Here is a 14,153-nt window from a genome sequence, read left to right as displayed (position 1 = left end):
CCCTCCCACTCCACCCCTGCACAGCTGCAGAGCCTGCTGACTTTAAGGTGCTCTAGGTTTTACTGGGTTTGAATATTCCTCTTCCAGTAGTTCCCCCCTCTTTTCTGTTGGTTCTAAAGTGTCTGTGTCCTTTCTGATACAGGGGATGGGCTTCATATTTCTATACATGAGCATAGAAGTAGCTACTACTTAGCTGTCACCATTAGTGCACTCCCAACCCCCATGTTAGCATTGTCATAACTGAGAGAGAAGCAACAGGAGAGGAGACAGTTAAGGCAGAGTAGGGGAAATGGAGACGTATCTCCCTTCCCCTTTGTCCCGAGAGGAACACTGCCTTAATCCCATTTCTGACTCCAAGACAGTCCTGTGCCCACTTTTCTACATGCTGTTCTGGTGACAGAGTCTTGGAACCACCTGTGCCAGTGAAGGCTGAAGGAGGGATGGTAGGTGCTCTTGGTTGCCTAGCCTAACACAATTCACTTACCCGTATGTGGGATCAAATGTTCCCAGGTTCTTGGTCTCTTCTTCAAGAATCAAATAAAAGCCCGCACGCATTTACAAAAGTAGCAAGGGAACTGTATTTTAAGGCAAAACCAATAGAACAGATAAGAATGGCTGCAAGGGAGAGGTGGGTCACAGGTGAAGATACCGAAAGACCCCCCCATTACCATTTGGAGTTTCCTTTTATGACGTTCAAAAGAAGCAGTTTGCAGCCAGGTGTAGTAACACATGTTTTTAATTCCAGACTCAGAAGGTAGAGTCACACAGATCTTTTTCAGTTTGAGGTAAGCTTGGTCTACTTAATAAGTTCCCGAATAGCCAGACTCTGACTTGAAACTATTAAAAGTGGGGAAGGTTGCTATGGGTATAGTTCCCATGGTATTATTTTTGATTGATAGGCTTAGACTATGTCTATCTTTGCTCGATTCCTATGCCCTGTTCCACAATACATCTGATTTTAGTCATATGCTTGTTCAGTTATTCATAGGCATTATAAGGTAAATAAGGGAAGCTCTCTTAAAGCTCTCTTGAGGACACAGTTTTGTCTTATTGTTCATGTACCCCAAACCAATTCAGGCTGCATCATGGACACATATACACAAAATGTACCTTGATATAAATGGGACTATGTTGGAATAGAAATCCTCCAAATGTGATAGTCACTAGGAAAGGAGAAATTGTTTGGAGCATGAGGGTGTGCACCTAGATGCACTGGGGGTCCTGGGTTGCCAACAGGTTACTAAGTACATTATTGAGAGTGAGATGTGTGTCTCTAGTTCATGCAAGTGAGGAAGCTAGGCCACCAAGAGCATTATTAGAAGGAGGGGGTGCAGAACCCAAACCAAGTAGAGTCCCATGTTACTAAAATATCTTCTAAGCTTGCCTTCCTCAGTTCCAGTGGCTCAGACTATAGGAGTGATGAGGATTTCCCCAGCACTAGATGTCACTAGGCCTGGGACTAGGTTTTAAGACTAAGACCTAGGTTTAATTCTCTCTATCTGCCTGGAAAGGAGACATGTGTCTCCAAAATGGGCTCTTTCGAGTTAGTGGAATGACAACACAAGTGACTATTTGCTTTATTTCAAAGTGTCTTTTCAGCTAGGTGGTGGTAGTGCATGCCTTTAATCCCAGCACTGTCGAGGCAGAGGAGGCCTAATGGCCTCAATTTGATCCTTGGAACCCACAGGGTGGAAGTGTAGGTCCCTGCATGGATCCCTGAGGCACCTTGAGCAAGCCTGAAGCTGTTGGCTGGAACATGGTGCTCTTCCTGTTTTGCTAACACACATCTGCTGGGGAGGAGCTAACATGCCCTGGAGTTGTTATTGGTACTCTTCCTGTTTTGCTAACACACATCTGCTGGGGAGGAGCTAAGCCTGAAAACCCTGTTGTTTTCCACTGTGCTGTGAGTCAGTATATAAGCCCACCCCATCCCCTCAATAAAGGACATTCCATTCCAACATTGTTGTTGAATGACCTGCTGTCTTGTCTCTTATTTCAATCTCTAGGCCTTCATCTGATTAGTGGAATAGACTGTGGTGTGGGTGCTACATGGAAGGAAAGAACTAACTCCTGTAATTTATCTGGTCTCCACTTGAGTACCATGGCACATGTTGCACCCTCTCACACACACACACATACACACACACACACACACACACACACACACACACACACACCTCACTCATAATAAGTAAATAAATAGACAAATAAATAAATGTAATAAAAATAAATTCAGAATGCATCAAAAACTTGGATGTAAGACCTGGAACTTTGAAAATGCTAAAGGAAAATACTTCAAGATAAGGCAAGTGATCTCACACCTGAACCTAGCATCTGGGAGGCAGGGACAGGAGGATTTCTAAAAGTTTAAGGCCAGCCTGGTCTTCATAGAGAATTCTAGGCCAGTCAGGGCTCCATAGTGAGACCTTGTATCAAGAAGCCTACAGCATCCACATGGTGGCTCACAACTATCTGTGACTCTAGTCCTAGAGGATTTGAACTCTCTTCTGGGTCTTTAGGAACCAGGCATGCATATAGTGCATATACATATATACATGCAGGCAAAACACTCGTACATGTAAAATAACATTAAATAAATCTATGTGTTTACTTTTACATTTTATTTACATTTATTATTTATTGTGGAGGAGGAGCATATCACTGCTTACATGTCAATGTCAGAGGACAAGTTGTAGGGTTCCGTTTTCTCCTTTCACAGTGTGGTTCCTGGAGATCAAAAAGGTCATTCGGCTTGGCAGCAAGTGCCTTTACTTGCTGAGCTGGGCCATCTCACCAGACCTAAATATTTTCAAAAGGTAATCTTTGGCACAGCAGAGGAATTAATCAACAGAGTGCAGTGATAGCAAGTCAGAGATTATTGTCTAAAATATATAAGGAACTTTAAAAAGAAACACACACACACACACAAAACCCATGAGCTCAAAGAATGGGATGATGAACTGAACAGTTTATAAAGAAGTGCAAATGGCTATTGAATACTACAAAAGTGTTCAGCATCCTTTACTGTCCTGAAAATTAAGAGTCTTGAGATTCCATCTCACCTCACTCACAATAGCTATTATCAAGAAATCAAAAGACAACAAATGCTGGGGAGAATGGAAGGAAAGGGCCACTATTATCAACTGCTGGTGGCAATGTAAACTGTTGGGGCCACACTAGGCTTTTACTCAGCCACAAAGAAAAGGTAATTAATAATATTTGTAGGAAGGCCAGACAGTGGTGGTGCACACCTTTAATTCCAGCACTCAGGAGGCAGAGGTATGTGGATGTCTGTGAGTTGGAGGTCAGCCTGGTCTACAGAGTGAGTTTCAGGACATCCAGGGCTGTTATACAGAGAAAACCTGTCTCAGAAAACAAATAAACAAACAAAAAATTGTAGGAAATGGATGGAACTAAAACTCATTAAGTAAAACAAGACAAATTTAAAAAGACAAATACCTGGGGGCTGGAGATGTGTCTCAGTGGGTAGAATGCTTGGTTAGCATACGTAAAACCATGGGTTCGGTCCTCAGAACCACAAAAACCAGGGTGTTATCTAAGGGAAAAGCACAACTCTCACCTCAAAGGATATATAAGATGGTTTATTTTGGATCCATATATGAGTGACCATGGCCTGGGAACATGAATTTAGGTTTACCCAAACTCCATGTTCCAGTGAAGGAATTATTTCATGAAGTTTTCATAGTAACAAATCTCATAAATCAAGGCACTTCTAAAATACATTAGGTGGGCAGGTTAGAGCAAAGCAGGCAAGTCTCTGCTGTAGACTTCAGCTGCTATTGGAGGATATTCTTAGCCTTTGGTTAGTAGCAGCTAGGGAGGGCAGCAATAAATGGCCATTTAGCTGGCCAAAGACAGCCCATGATAATTTGGCTCTGGACTTTGAATATTACAAACTCTCCACAATCACTGAAGATCTACTCAGTCTATCAGCTGTGAGGAAGGCTCAGCAGCAGGTGTAGCTTCTTTCTAAGAACTTCCACTTACAGATCTGTAATCTTAGCACATTGGAGGTGAAGGCAGGAAGATCAGAAGTTCAGGGCTACATACATGTCAAGTTTGAGACCAGTCTGATCCTGTCTCAAACAAACAGTAAAGAAAGATAGACTTCATCTTTTCTCTAATTAAAAAATTAGATTGTGTGTGTGTGTGTGTGTGTGTGTGTGTGTGTGTTGAAACTAGAAAGAGGGATCATGAGAGTGGTGAGAACATGGTATGTATTATGGTGGGAGGGTAATGAAATATATGTGATATGGAAGCTGCAAAGAAAACTATTTAGGGAGAGGGAACCAGCCAGAAAGAATATGGGCAGAGGACATGGTGGGGAGGGAAACAATTTTTTAAAATGTGCATATCAGCATATCAGCCAGGCCGTAGTGGCACATGCCTTTAACCCCTGCTCTCTGGAGGCAAAGACAGGCAGATCTGGCCAACCTGATCTACAGAGTGAGTTCCAGGACAGACTCTGAGCCACAGAGAAACTCTATCTTGAAAACCCAAAAAAAACGTGGTTGCTGGGAATTGAACTCAAATCCTCTGGAAGAGCAGCCAGTGCTCTTAACTTCTGAGCCATCTCTTCAGCCCAGAACATGGCAAATCTTATGAGGAAAACATTTAACTGGGGTAGCTTACTTACTGTTTCAGAGGTTCAGTCCATTATCATCAAATATTTTTTTTTCTGGCTCAGCTTGCTCCCTTTCATTATGTGTCTTCATTAGAGATACCTCTAATAGCCACATGACAGAGTCTACACTAGGCTCTTTGAGATTTCTTCTGCCAATGGAATTAATCCAAAACTTTCCACTTTAGCCTCAGGTAGACTCTTTGGAGAAGGGCAAAAGGCAGCCAATTCCTTCACCAAAATATCATAAGAATGATTTCTAGGCAACATACTAAAATATTTCTCTTCTGAAACCTCTTGATCCAGCCCTGGACAGTTCATCAAATGATAGTCAGTACCACTGTCTTCCATGCTTTTACTAGTATGGTCCATTAAGCATTGCTTAAAGCATTCTACTGCTTTCCAAAGTCAATATTACTCCAAACAATACCATAGTCAAACCTATCACAGAAATGCCCCAGTCCCTGGTACCTGTTATGCCTAGTCTACAAGACCCCCAAAAAGACCACCAAGGAGCCAACTCACAGATGCAAACGTGTAAGATTTCCTTTAATGGGATACACGCCTTTGGCAGGGCCCTGATCCAGCAAGCTGATGCAACAGCTGCAGGAAAAGGCCCCTACCCTCTATTGCAGGAAGCTTATAAAGGCAAAAGGCCATACAGTTAGCCAAGATTAAACAAGGTTAAGCAGGGGCATGGGGATTGCAAGTTGGTTAGTCATTTATCTTGGAGGGGATTGAGGAATTTCTATCGCCTTATCTCCAGGTGCGGCTCACAGTCAAGCTGTTACAGTTATCTGCTCTTGCGAGGACAGAGAGCTAACTAACATTTGGGCATTGACATAGCTTGGGGGTGGATTCCATTCTCAGAGAACTGGGGGTTTAGGCATCAGCTATTTGTTACATACATAGGTCAAGGGGTACTAAGCAGGCACTGACCTTTCAGTACCAACTTCTGTCTTAGGATTTTTATTGCTGTGAAATGACACCATGGCCAAGCTATTTTTATAAAGAAAGCATTTATTTTTTTTTATGCATATAGAGTATTTTTTATTTAATTTTATATAACAAAGTCCAATTAAATGAAAACAAACATTTATACACAATATTTGGGAATTTGGGCGTCGTTCTTTCCAAACTACTTCCTGCTGGTAAGGGGGCGCTGTCTTGGGGGATTCGAAGAAGATTCAGATATCCTAGCTGTAGTCTGTAGGGCTGTTTTGTCCAGCTGTTTGGAATGTAGGATCAGCTTGTACTCTGTTTCAGGCGGTCTGGTGTGATCAAACCACATTAGTCTGGAAGGAATCCACATCTTTTCATTTTCTGTGGAAACAAAAATAGAAATACTTTTCCCCAGTAACTTGTTCTTCAACTTAAATTTTGGAGTCAAAGCGTTTTTTTTTTTTTTTTTTTTTTTTTATTATTATTTTACATGTCGATCCCAGTTCCCTCTCCCTCCCTCCCTCCCTCCCCCCAAGCCCTCCCTCCCTCCTTCCCTCCCTTTTGCCCTCTCTACCCTCTCCCATGCACTCTAAACACCCTCCCCTCCCAACCCCCCCACCACAATACAATATGTAGGGGAATGCCATCCAGTTGGGGTCATGTAGATCTGACAGGTCCTGTGAAGTAGGGACTAGGGCTTCTCTCCTATCTCTAGAATAAGGCAGTTATCCCTCCATGGGGGATATGTTTGCAAAGTCCTTTTGTGCACCAGGGATACATCCTGGCTCCACTGTCTGAGGTCTCTTAGACTGCTCAGACCTTCTGGCTGAGACCCATATTCAGGGGGGTCCGAGTCAGACCCCTGTTGGCTTCCCAGCTATCAGTCTAGTGGCCCTTAGCTCTTCCTTGTTCAGGTAAGCTGTCTCTATGTACTTCTACCGCATGGTCTTGTCCTCTCCATCTGCTTCTGGGTTCTAGTTTGACTCAGTGTTTATGTATGGGTGTTTGCTCCTGTTTTCAACAGGCATTAGTTGAGGACTCCATGGAGAAGTTAGTTGTTGATCTCACTCTCCGGGAAGGGCATTTATGATAGCCTTTCCACGGAAGCTGAGATTGTTAGTTGGGAGCAGTCTTGTAGTTCCCTCGACCTTTCTTTGTGTTCAACTTTATCTTCAAACCAATATTGGCTCCCTCTTTTATGTTCTCTCTCTCTTGTCTCTGTCTCTCTCTCTCTTTCCTATTTTCCATTCCTAACCAGGCTCAATCCTCCTGGTCGCACATGCCTTCCTCTCCTCCCTCTCAGTTTCTCCTACTTCTCTCTCCATTAGCTGTCCTCCCCCACTATACCTGAGGTCTGGGGGACTTGTCCCTTCCCAGTTCTGTGAGGGACTTTATATGAATCTCTTAGAATACAACTTGTATCCTAGTTCCTCTGGTGATGTGAATTATAGGCTGGTGATCATTTGATCTAGGTCTAAAATCCATATATGAGTGAGTACATACTGTGTTCCTCTTTTTGTGACTGGGTTACCTCATTCAGGATGGTTTCTTCAAGTGCCATCCACTTGCCTGCGAATTTCAAGATACCATTATTTTTTTCTGCAGAGTAGTATTCCATTGTGTAGATGTGCCACATCTTCATTAACCATTCTTCAATTGAAGGGCATCTAGGTTGCTTCCAGGTTCTTGCTATTACAAATAGTGCTGCTATGAACATAGTTGAACAGATGTCTTTGTTGCATTGATGTGAATCCTTTGGGTATATGCCTAAGAGGGGGATTGCCGGGTCCTGTGGTAAACTAATTCCCATTTTCCTGAGGAACCGCCATACTGATCTCCAAAGTGGCTGTATGAGTTTGCACTCCCACCAGCAGTGGAGGAGTGTTCCACTTTCTCCACATCCTCTCCAACATAAGTCATCACTGGTGTTTCTAATTTTAGCCATTCTGGCAGGGGTAAGATGGTATCTCAAAGTTGTTTTGATTTGCATTTCCCTGATAGCTAAGGATGTGGAGCATTTTCTTAAGTGTCTTTCAGCCTTTTTGATTTCCTCCATTGAGAATTCTTTCTTCAGTTCTGTACCCCATTTTTTAATAGGGTTATTTGGTGTTTTGTTGACTAGTTTCTTGAGTTCTTTGTATATTTTGGAGATCAGCCCTTTGTCGGATATAGGATTAGTGAAAATCTTTTCCCAGTCAGTGGGCTGCCGTTTGGTCTTGTCAACTGTGTCCTTTGCCTTACAGAAGCTTCTAAGTTTGAAGAGGTCCCATTTATTAATTGTTTAAAGAAAGCATTTAATTGGGGTGGCTTGCTTACAGTTTTAGAGGTTCCGTCCATTATCATCAGGGCAAGGACAATGACAACATGCAGGTAGATGGGGTGCTGGAGCTGGGAGTGCTACATCCTACAGGCAACAGGAAGTCAACTGACTGTCACACTGAATGCTTGAGCTAAAGAGGCCTCAAAGCCCACCCGCACAATGACATATTTTCTTCAACAAGGCCATACATTCTAATAGTGCCACTCCCTTTGGGTCCATTTTCTTTCAAACCACCATGACATGCTTCATAATTGGTGGTAGTGAAGTGGGGGACTGTGTTCGTTTTTCCTATTTTAAAAGAAAACAATTACGCCAAGCACTGGTGGCACACACCTTTACTCATAGCACTTGGGAGACAGAGGCAGGTTGATCTCTGTGAGTTTGAGGCAAGCCTGGTCTACAGAGCGAGTTCCAGGACCCTGTCTCAAAACAAAAACAAATGAGAGAGAGAGAGAGAGAGAGAGAGAGAGAGAGAGAGAGAATAATTAATGGGAAAAAGATGTACTCCTATAACTTGAGAAGTGGAGGCAGGAGAATCAGGAGTTCCAGGTCATCCTCAATTAAAGGCAGCCTAAACTATAAGAGATCTTGTCTCAAACAGCTACAACAACAAAACAAGAGGGGAGGAATGGTCAAGTCTGTGAGAACTAACTCCTAGGAGTGGAAAAGTAGGAAGAGGATTAACTCTAATCCTGGGGGAAAGGAAAAAGATCGCTCTGGACCCTAGAACTGTCCCAAGGAATCTGACACAATCCTACTTCTATGCAAATCCTATTATCCCTTCTTTCCTTTTCCCTAAGGTATCACAATTCCATCTAGATGCAAAGATCTTTAGAATTCCATGGGGATCCAAACTGGTTCTAAAGGAAATGCTATGACAAATATAAAATGTTCCAAGTAACTTGGAACTTGGGGAATGATAAAGTAATTCTAAACTAATAAACTTGAAACTAAAAGAATATAGTTTTATATACAACCAATAAAAAACTGATAACATAGGAATTGATTAATAAAACAATATAACTTGTAGATAGGGTATAGCTCAGGAGTTGAGTCCATATTTAGCATGTGTAAGGCCCTGGGTTCAATCCCTAACACCATCACAAACAAAAATATATTTTGGACAACTTTTGAAACAAGAAAAATGATAAGTAGTAACAGCACTTGTACTGGTTGTTTTTTGCTTTCTTTTGTTTTTCTTTTATTTATTGTCAGCATGCTAGAAGCTAGAATCATCTAAGAAGAGGACCCCTAATTCAGAAACTGCCTGTAGCATGTTAACATGGAGGCAAGTTTGTACCTCATTTTCTTTTTCCTTTTTTTTTTTCAGTAGTTACCTTTATTGGGCTAGAGAGATGATGGCTTAACAGTTAAGAGCACTGCGTGCTATTCCTGAGGCCCTGTGTTCAAGTCCCAGCACCCACATGGCAGCTTATAACTGCCTATAACTCTGGTTTCAGAGGATTAAACACCTTCACACAGACATACATGCACACAAAAACCCGAATGTACATGAAATAAGAATAAATTATTAAAAACTTCCTTATAACAACTTGCAATTAAATAAAAAAAAAATCACACACTAAAATTAAGCAGACCCAAGGGCTAGAAAACTCAATGTAGTTGGGATAGACATTCAGGATGGAAGTTGTGGAACAGCACATGAAATTTTACTCTTTTATTAGCTTTACTACTGAATGTATTTTATGCACTTGCCCACTACCAAAACCAGAGACGTCCATAGCAGAATTAAAAATAGAAAAACAACTTTACATCCTCTTTTGTAACTCATGTCTGTTATCTAATTCAATCCTTCCTCATCCTCCAATACTTAGCCTTTCTTTTCTCCTTTATACATGCTATACTGTATTCACATGCACATTCATTTACATATGGACATATATTATTGGCTAGATTCTACATATGAGAAAGAACATATGTTTTTTATATTGAGATTGCATGGCCTTGCTTAATATTATAGATTCAAAAATCCATCCATATTTCTGCAAAATTTTAACTTCATTTTTCTTTAGTGCTAAGTAGTATTCATGTGTGTGTGTGTTTGTATGTATACACATATAATCCAGTTATCTGTTGGACAACTAGATTGATTTCAATTATTTGCTTTAACAAATACAGCAGCAATAAACATGGGGTACAAATATCTCTATGGTATATTACAGAGGTCTCTGGATATATACTCAGGAGCAAGATAGCTGAATCATATAGTAGTTCTATTTTTTTATTTATTTAACTTTTGGTGTTTTGAGACAGGGTTTCACTGTGTAGCCTTGGCTATCCTGGAACTCACTCTGTAGACCAGACTGGCTTGGAAATTGCAGAGATCCACCTACTTCTGCCTCCTGAGTGCTGGGATTAAAGGTGTGTGCCACCATGCTAGACTATTTTTTTATTTTTTAAAGAAATCACAAAACTTATTTCCACAGTGGCTGTATCAATTTGCACCTGCCAACAGTGAAGAAGGGTTCCTTTCTCTCCATATCCTTTCCAACATTTGTTGTTAGAATTCTTGGCAGTCGTTTTGACTGGGCTGAGGTGCTATATCAAAGTACTTCTAATTTACATTTCCTTGACGGTTAGAAATATTGAGCTGAAGCCGCACAGTGGTGGAGCACATCTTTAATCCTAGCACATGGGAGGCAGAGGCAGGCGGATCTCTGTGAGGTCTACAAAAGCTAGTTCCAGGACAGCATCCAAAGCAATACAGAGAAACCTTGTCTCCAAAAAACAAAACAAAACAAAAACAAACAAACAAAACACCACCAACAAAAAAGAAATACTAAATTGTTATTGGCCATTTATGTTTCTTTTTTTGTGAGCTGTCTATTTAGTTATTTACCCACTTATTGACTGGCAATTTTATTTCCTTGGTATTTAATTTCTTTCAAATATCTTACAGTTTCTAAGATTAGTTTTTATTTTGGCCACAAAAGGACCTGGATCCACTGGAAATGGAGTTACAGACAGCTGTGAGCTATGTGACATGAGTTCTGGGAACTAAATTCCAGTCCTCTGGAAGAACAAGAAGTGTTCTTAAACCTGAAATACCTCTCTAGCCTTGTGTTTACAGTTTTATGGAGATAAGACAATTACAAGAAAGACTCTACTGCAGTGGGAAGCAGGAATTCAGCACCATGGAGGAACTTGTAGAACATTACAAAAAGGCACAGTCTTTACAAGTGAACAAGGAAAAAATTATCTCATCAAGGCATTTGACTTAATACTGCTCGTCAGCAGTGACTGCGACACAGCTTTAACACATTATGTAATTGAAGACTGAGAAAGTTTCGGGCCAATTGTACTTGCTTGGAAAGTCTTATTTCCAACTGTATGATAATTGAGTATAATACATGAGTACTTTTGTTATAACTCAACCCTATATATATTCTACATATGCAGTGCACCTGCCTAGAAGAATTCTTTATACTTGGTCTTCTATCTTACTGTCTTCTCTTTTTTTTCTCTCTCTCTTTCCTTTTAACAATTAAGATTTTGTATTCTGAAAAAGAATAATTTGGTTAAAAAACTTTACATGGAAGTATTTTTTATTCCTCTTTATTTCTTTGTTAAAGACATCCCATTCTCCCATAGTTCCTCTTCATATGAAATTATATCTATATGGCATCTGTTAAAGTACATTTCTTTTGTTAAAGACTTATTTGTTATGTGTACAGTGTTCTGCCTCCATGTATCCCTGCAGGCCAGAAGAGAATACCAGATATCTTACAGATGGTTGTGAGTCACCATATGGTTGAACTCAGGTCCTCTGGAAGAGCATCCAGTACTCTTAACTGCTGAACCATCTCTCCAGCCCTAAAGTACACTTCTTGTAAAGTGTACTAAATAGCAATAATAATAATAATAATAATAGTGACTAAATAGCAATAATAAGCAGAAAATTAGAAATAAACAAAAAGTAACAGACTTGAGGGCATAAAGTGCATAAACCTGAGTTTGATCCCTAGAATCCATGCAAACAAACTTAAAACCTGAGTTTGATCCCTAGAATCCATGCAAACAAACAAGCAAACAAACAATAAACTGTTCATGAGGAACTGTAATGTGGTTACAGCCCTGGGGAAGCAGAAACAGGTGAGGGCTTTTCCTAGGGCTTTTGCTAACCAGCCAGCCCAACCTGCTTGAGGAGCTTCAAGTCAGCAAGAGACCCAGGCCAAAAACTTAAAAAAATTAAAAAAAAAAACCATAGACTTGAGACACTACCCAAGGTTGACCTCTGGCTTCTGTACTCTGTACTGTGGATTGCATGTGCTCTCTTTCTCATACACACACACACACACACACACACACACACACACACACACACACACACAGACACACACCATGTTCTGATCAGAGAAAGCATACAGAACTCAAAGTGAGAAATCAGGAAAATTTTCTATGTTTGAGTTTAGGGGATATAGCATTTCACTTTTGTTTAACATAAAATGTCTGGAAATAGTGGTGGATGCCTTTAATTCCAGTACTCTGGAGGCAGATGCAAGAGGATCTCTATGAGTTTGAGGCCAAGCCAGCTAGGGCTATTTATATATTGAGAACCTGTCTCAACAACAAAGCAAATAAACAAAAGCTTTATTAAGGTATTTAACTTCATTCTTTTTTCTAGTCACAGAGCCTTAACCTTATAGGCCAGTAGGTTCATACAAAATGGATTCTGAGCATGAATACTGGGTGGAACCAATAGGTACTGTCATTTACATGAGAATATTCCAATCATCATTCATGCTGTAGGTGGCGTAGGTGTCAACTGAATGACCTTAAGTTTGTCACCAAAAAAGACTAAAGACCATCTCTCAATATCTGTACCACGAGTAATTCTTTGTTTTTAATTTTCCAATTTTATTCATAGAAATACTTATATGAAACTTACAGCATATTGTCTTTGGATTTTTGTTGTTTGAGACAGGGTTTTTCTGTGTAGCTTTGGCTGTCCTGAAGCTCACTATGTAGACCAGACTGGCCTTGAACTCATATAGATTAGATCCACCTGCCTCTGCCTCGAAAGTGCTGGGATTAAAGGCGAACCAGTTGTGTGTAGTCTTATTTTCAGGACTCTTATAAAAGATTAAATACAGTGGGGCGTTGGTGGCTCAAGCCTTTAGTCCCAGCACTCAGGAGGCAGAGACAAGTGGGTCTGTGTGAGTTTGAGGCCAGCCTGGTCTACAGAGTGAGTTCCAGGACAGGCTCCAAAGCTATACAAAGAAACCCTGTCTCAAAAAACCAGCAAAAAGAAAAAGAAAAAAAAAAAAAAAGATTAAATACAGGGCAATGTAGCCCTGTCACAAAACAAAAACAAAACACAGGGCAATGTGTTAAGACCAACCCTGGCTATATAAGAACATGTTTAAAAAACTAAAAGCAAATAAATAAAAGATCGCACACAAAGGCTTGACATGGAAATGTGCCAATATTGGCTTGTAGCCCAGGCACTAGTATTAGAAAATTTCTTTTGTAGTTGGGCCAGGTAGTACAGGCCCGTGATCCCAACTACTCAGGATGCTGAGAAAGAAGACTCTAAAATTCAAGTCCTGCCTGGACAATTCAGATTGATTCTGTCTCAAACTTGAAATAACAACAACAAAAAAGGGGGGCTGGAGGGGGCTACGGACATGGCTTAGTTGGTAGAGTTATTACCTGCCATGCACAAAGTCCTAGATTTGATTCCCAGCACTATATAAACTGAGCATGGTAGCACACACATGCAATCCAGTGCTACAGAGGTGGAGACAAAACGATCAGAATCTCCACATCTAGGAATACTGAAACTAAATCTATCAAGAGAAGAATAGAAGACTGGAAAGCATTTCTGAAATATACTTACCTGGAAAACAATGCTTTCCAAGGTTAGCCTTCTCAACAGCCAGCCATTCCTGCACAAGACCCCATTTCCAAAATACACAGCTTAATGTTTCTGGGGGTGGGGATTTAATTTAATTATTATAGTACTTGTCTAGAATGCATGAAGCCTTGGGCTCAATCTCCACCACTAAATAAACCAGGCATGGTGCACATGCCTGTAACTCCAGCATGTGAGTGTATTGGGTGGGGGTTACAGGCAAGAGGCTCAGGACTTAGCATGGGCTACAGGAGGACTGGCTGTCAAAAACAGACACAAAGAAACAAAGCCGAAAAACAAAAACTGAAGCCCTTATCATCGTAGTATTTTTTGTTTTGTCTTAATTAATTCTCAGCACCTGTACCAGCTCACAA

This window comes from Phodopus roborovskii, unplaced genomic scaffold, assembly GCF_943737965.1.
Source record: "Phodopus roborovskii unplaced genomic scaffold, PHOROB, whole genome shotgun sequence".
NCBI lineage: Eukaryota > Metazoa > Chordata > Mammalia > Rodentia > Cricetidae > Phodopus > Phodopus roborovskii.
The sequence above is the reverse complement of the archived record's forward strand: the minus strand, read 5'-3'. Positions refer to the sequence as shown.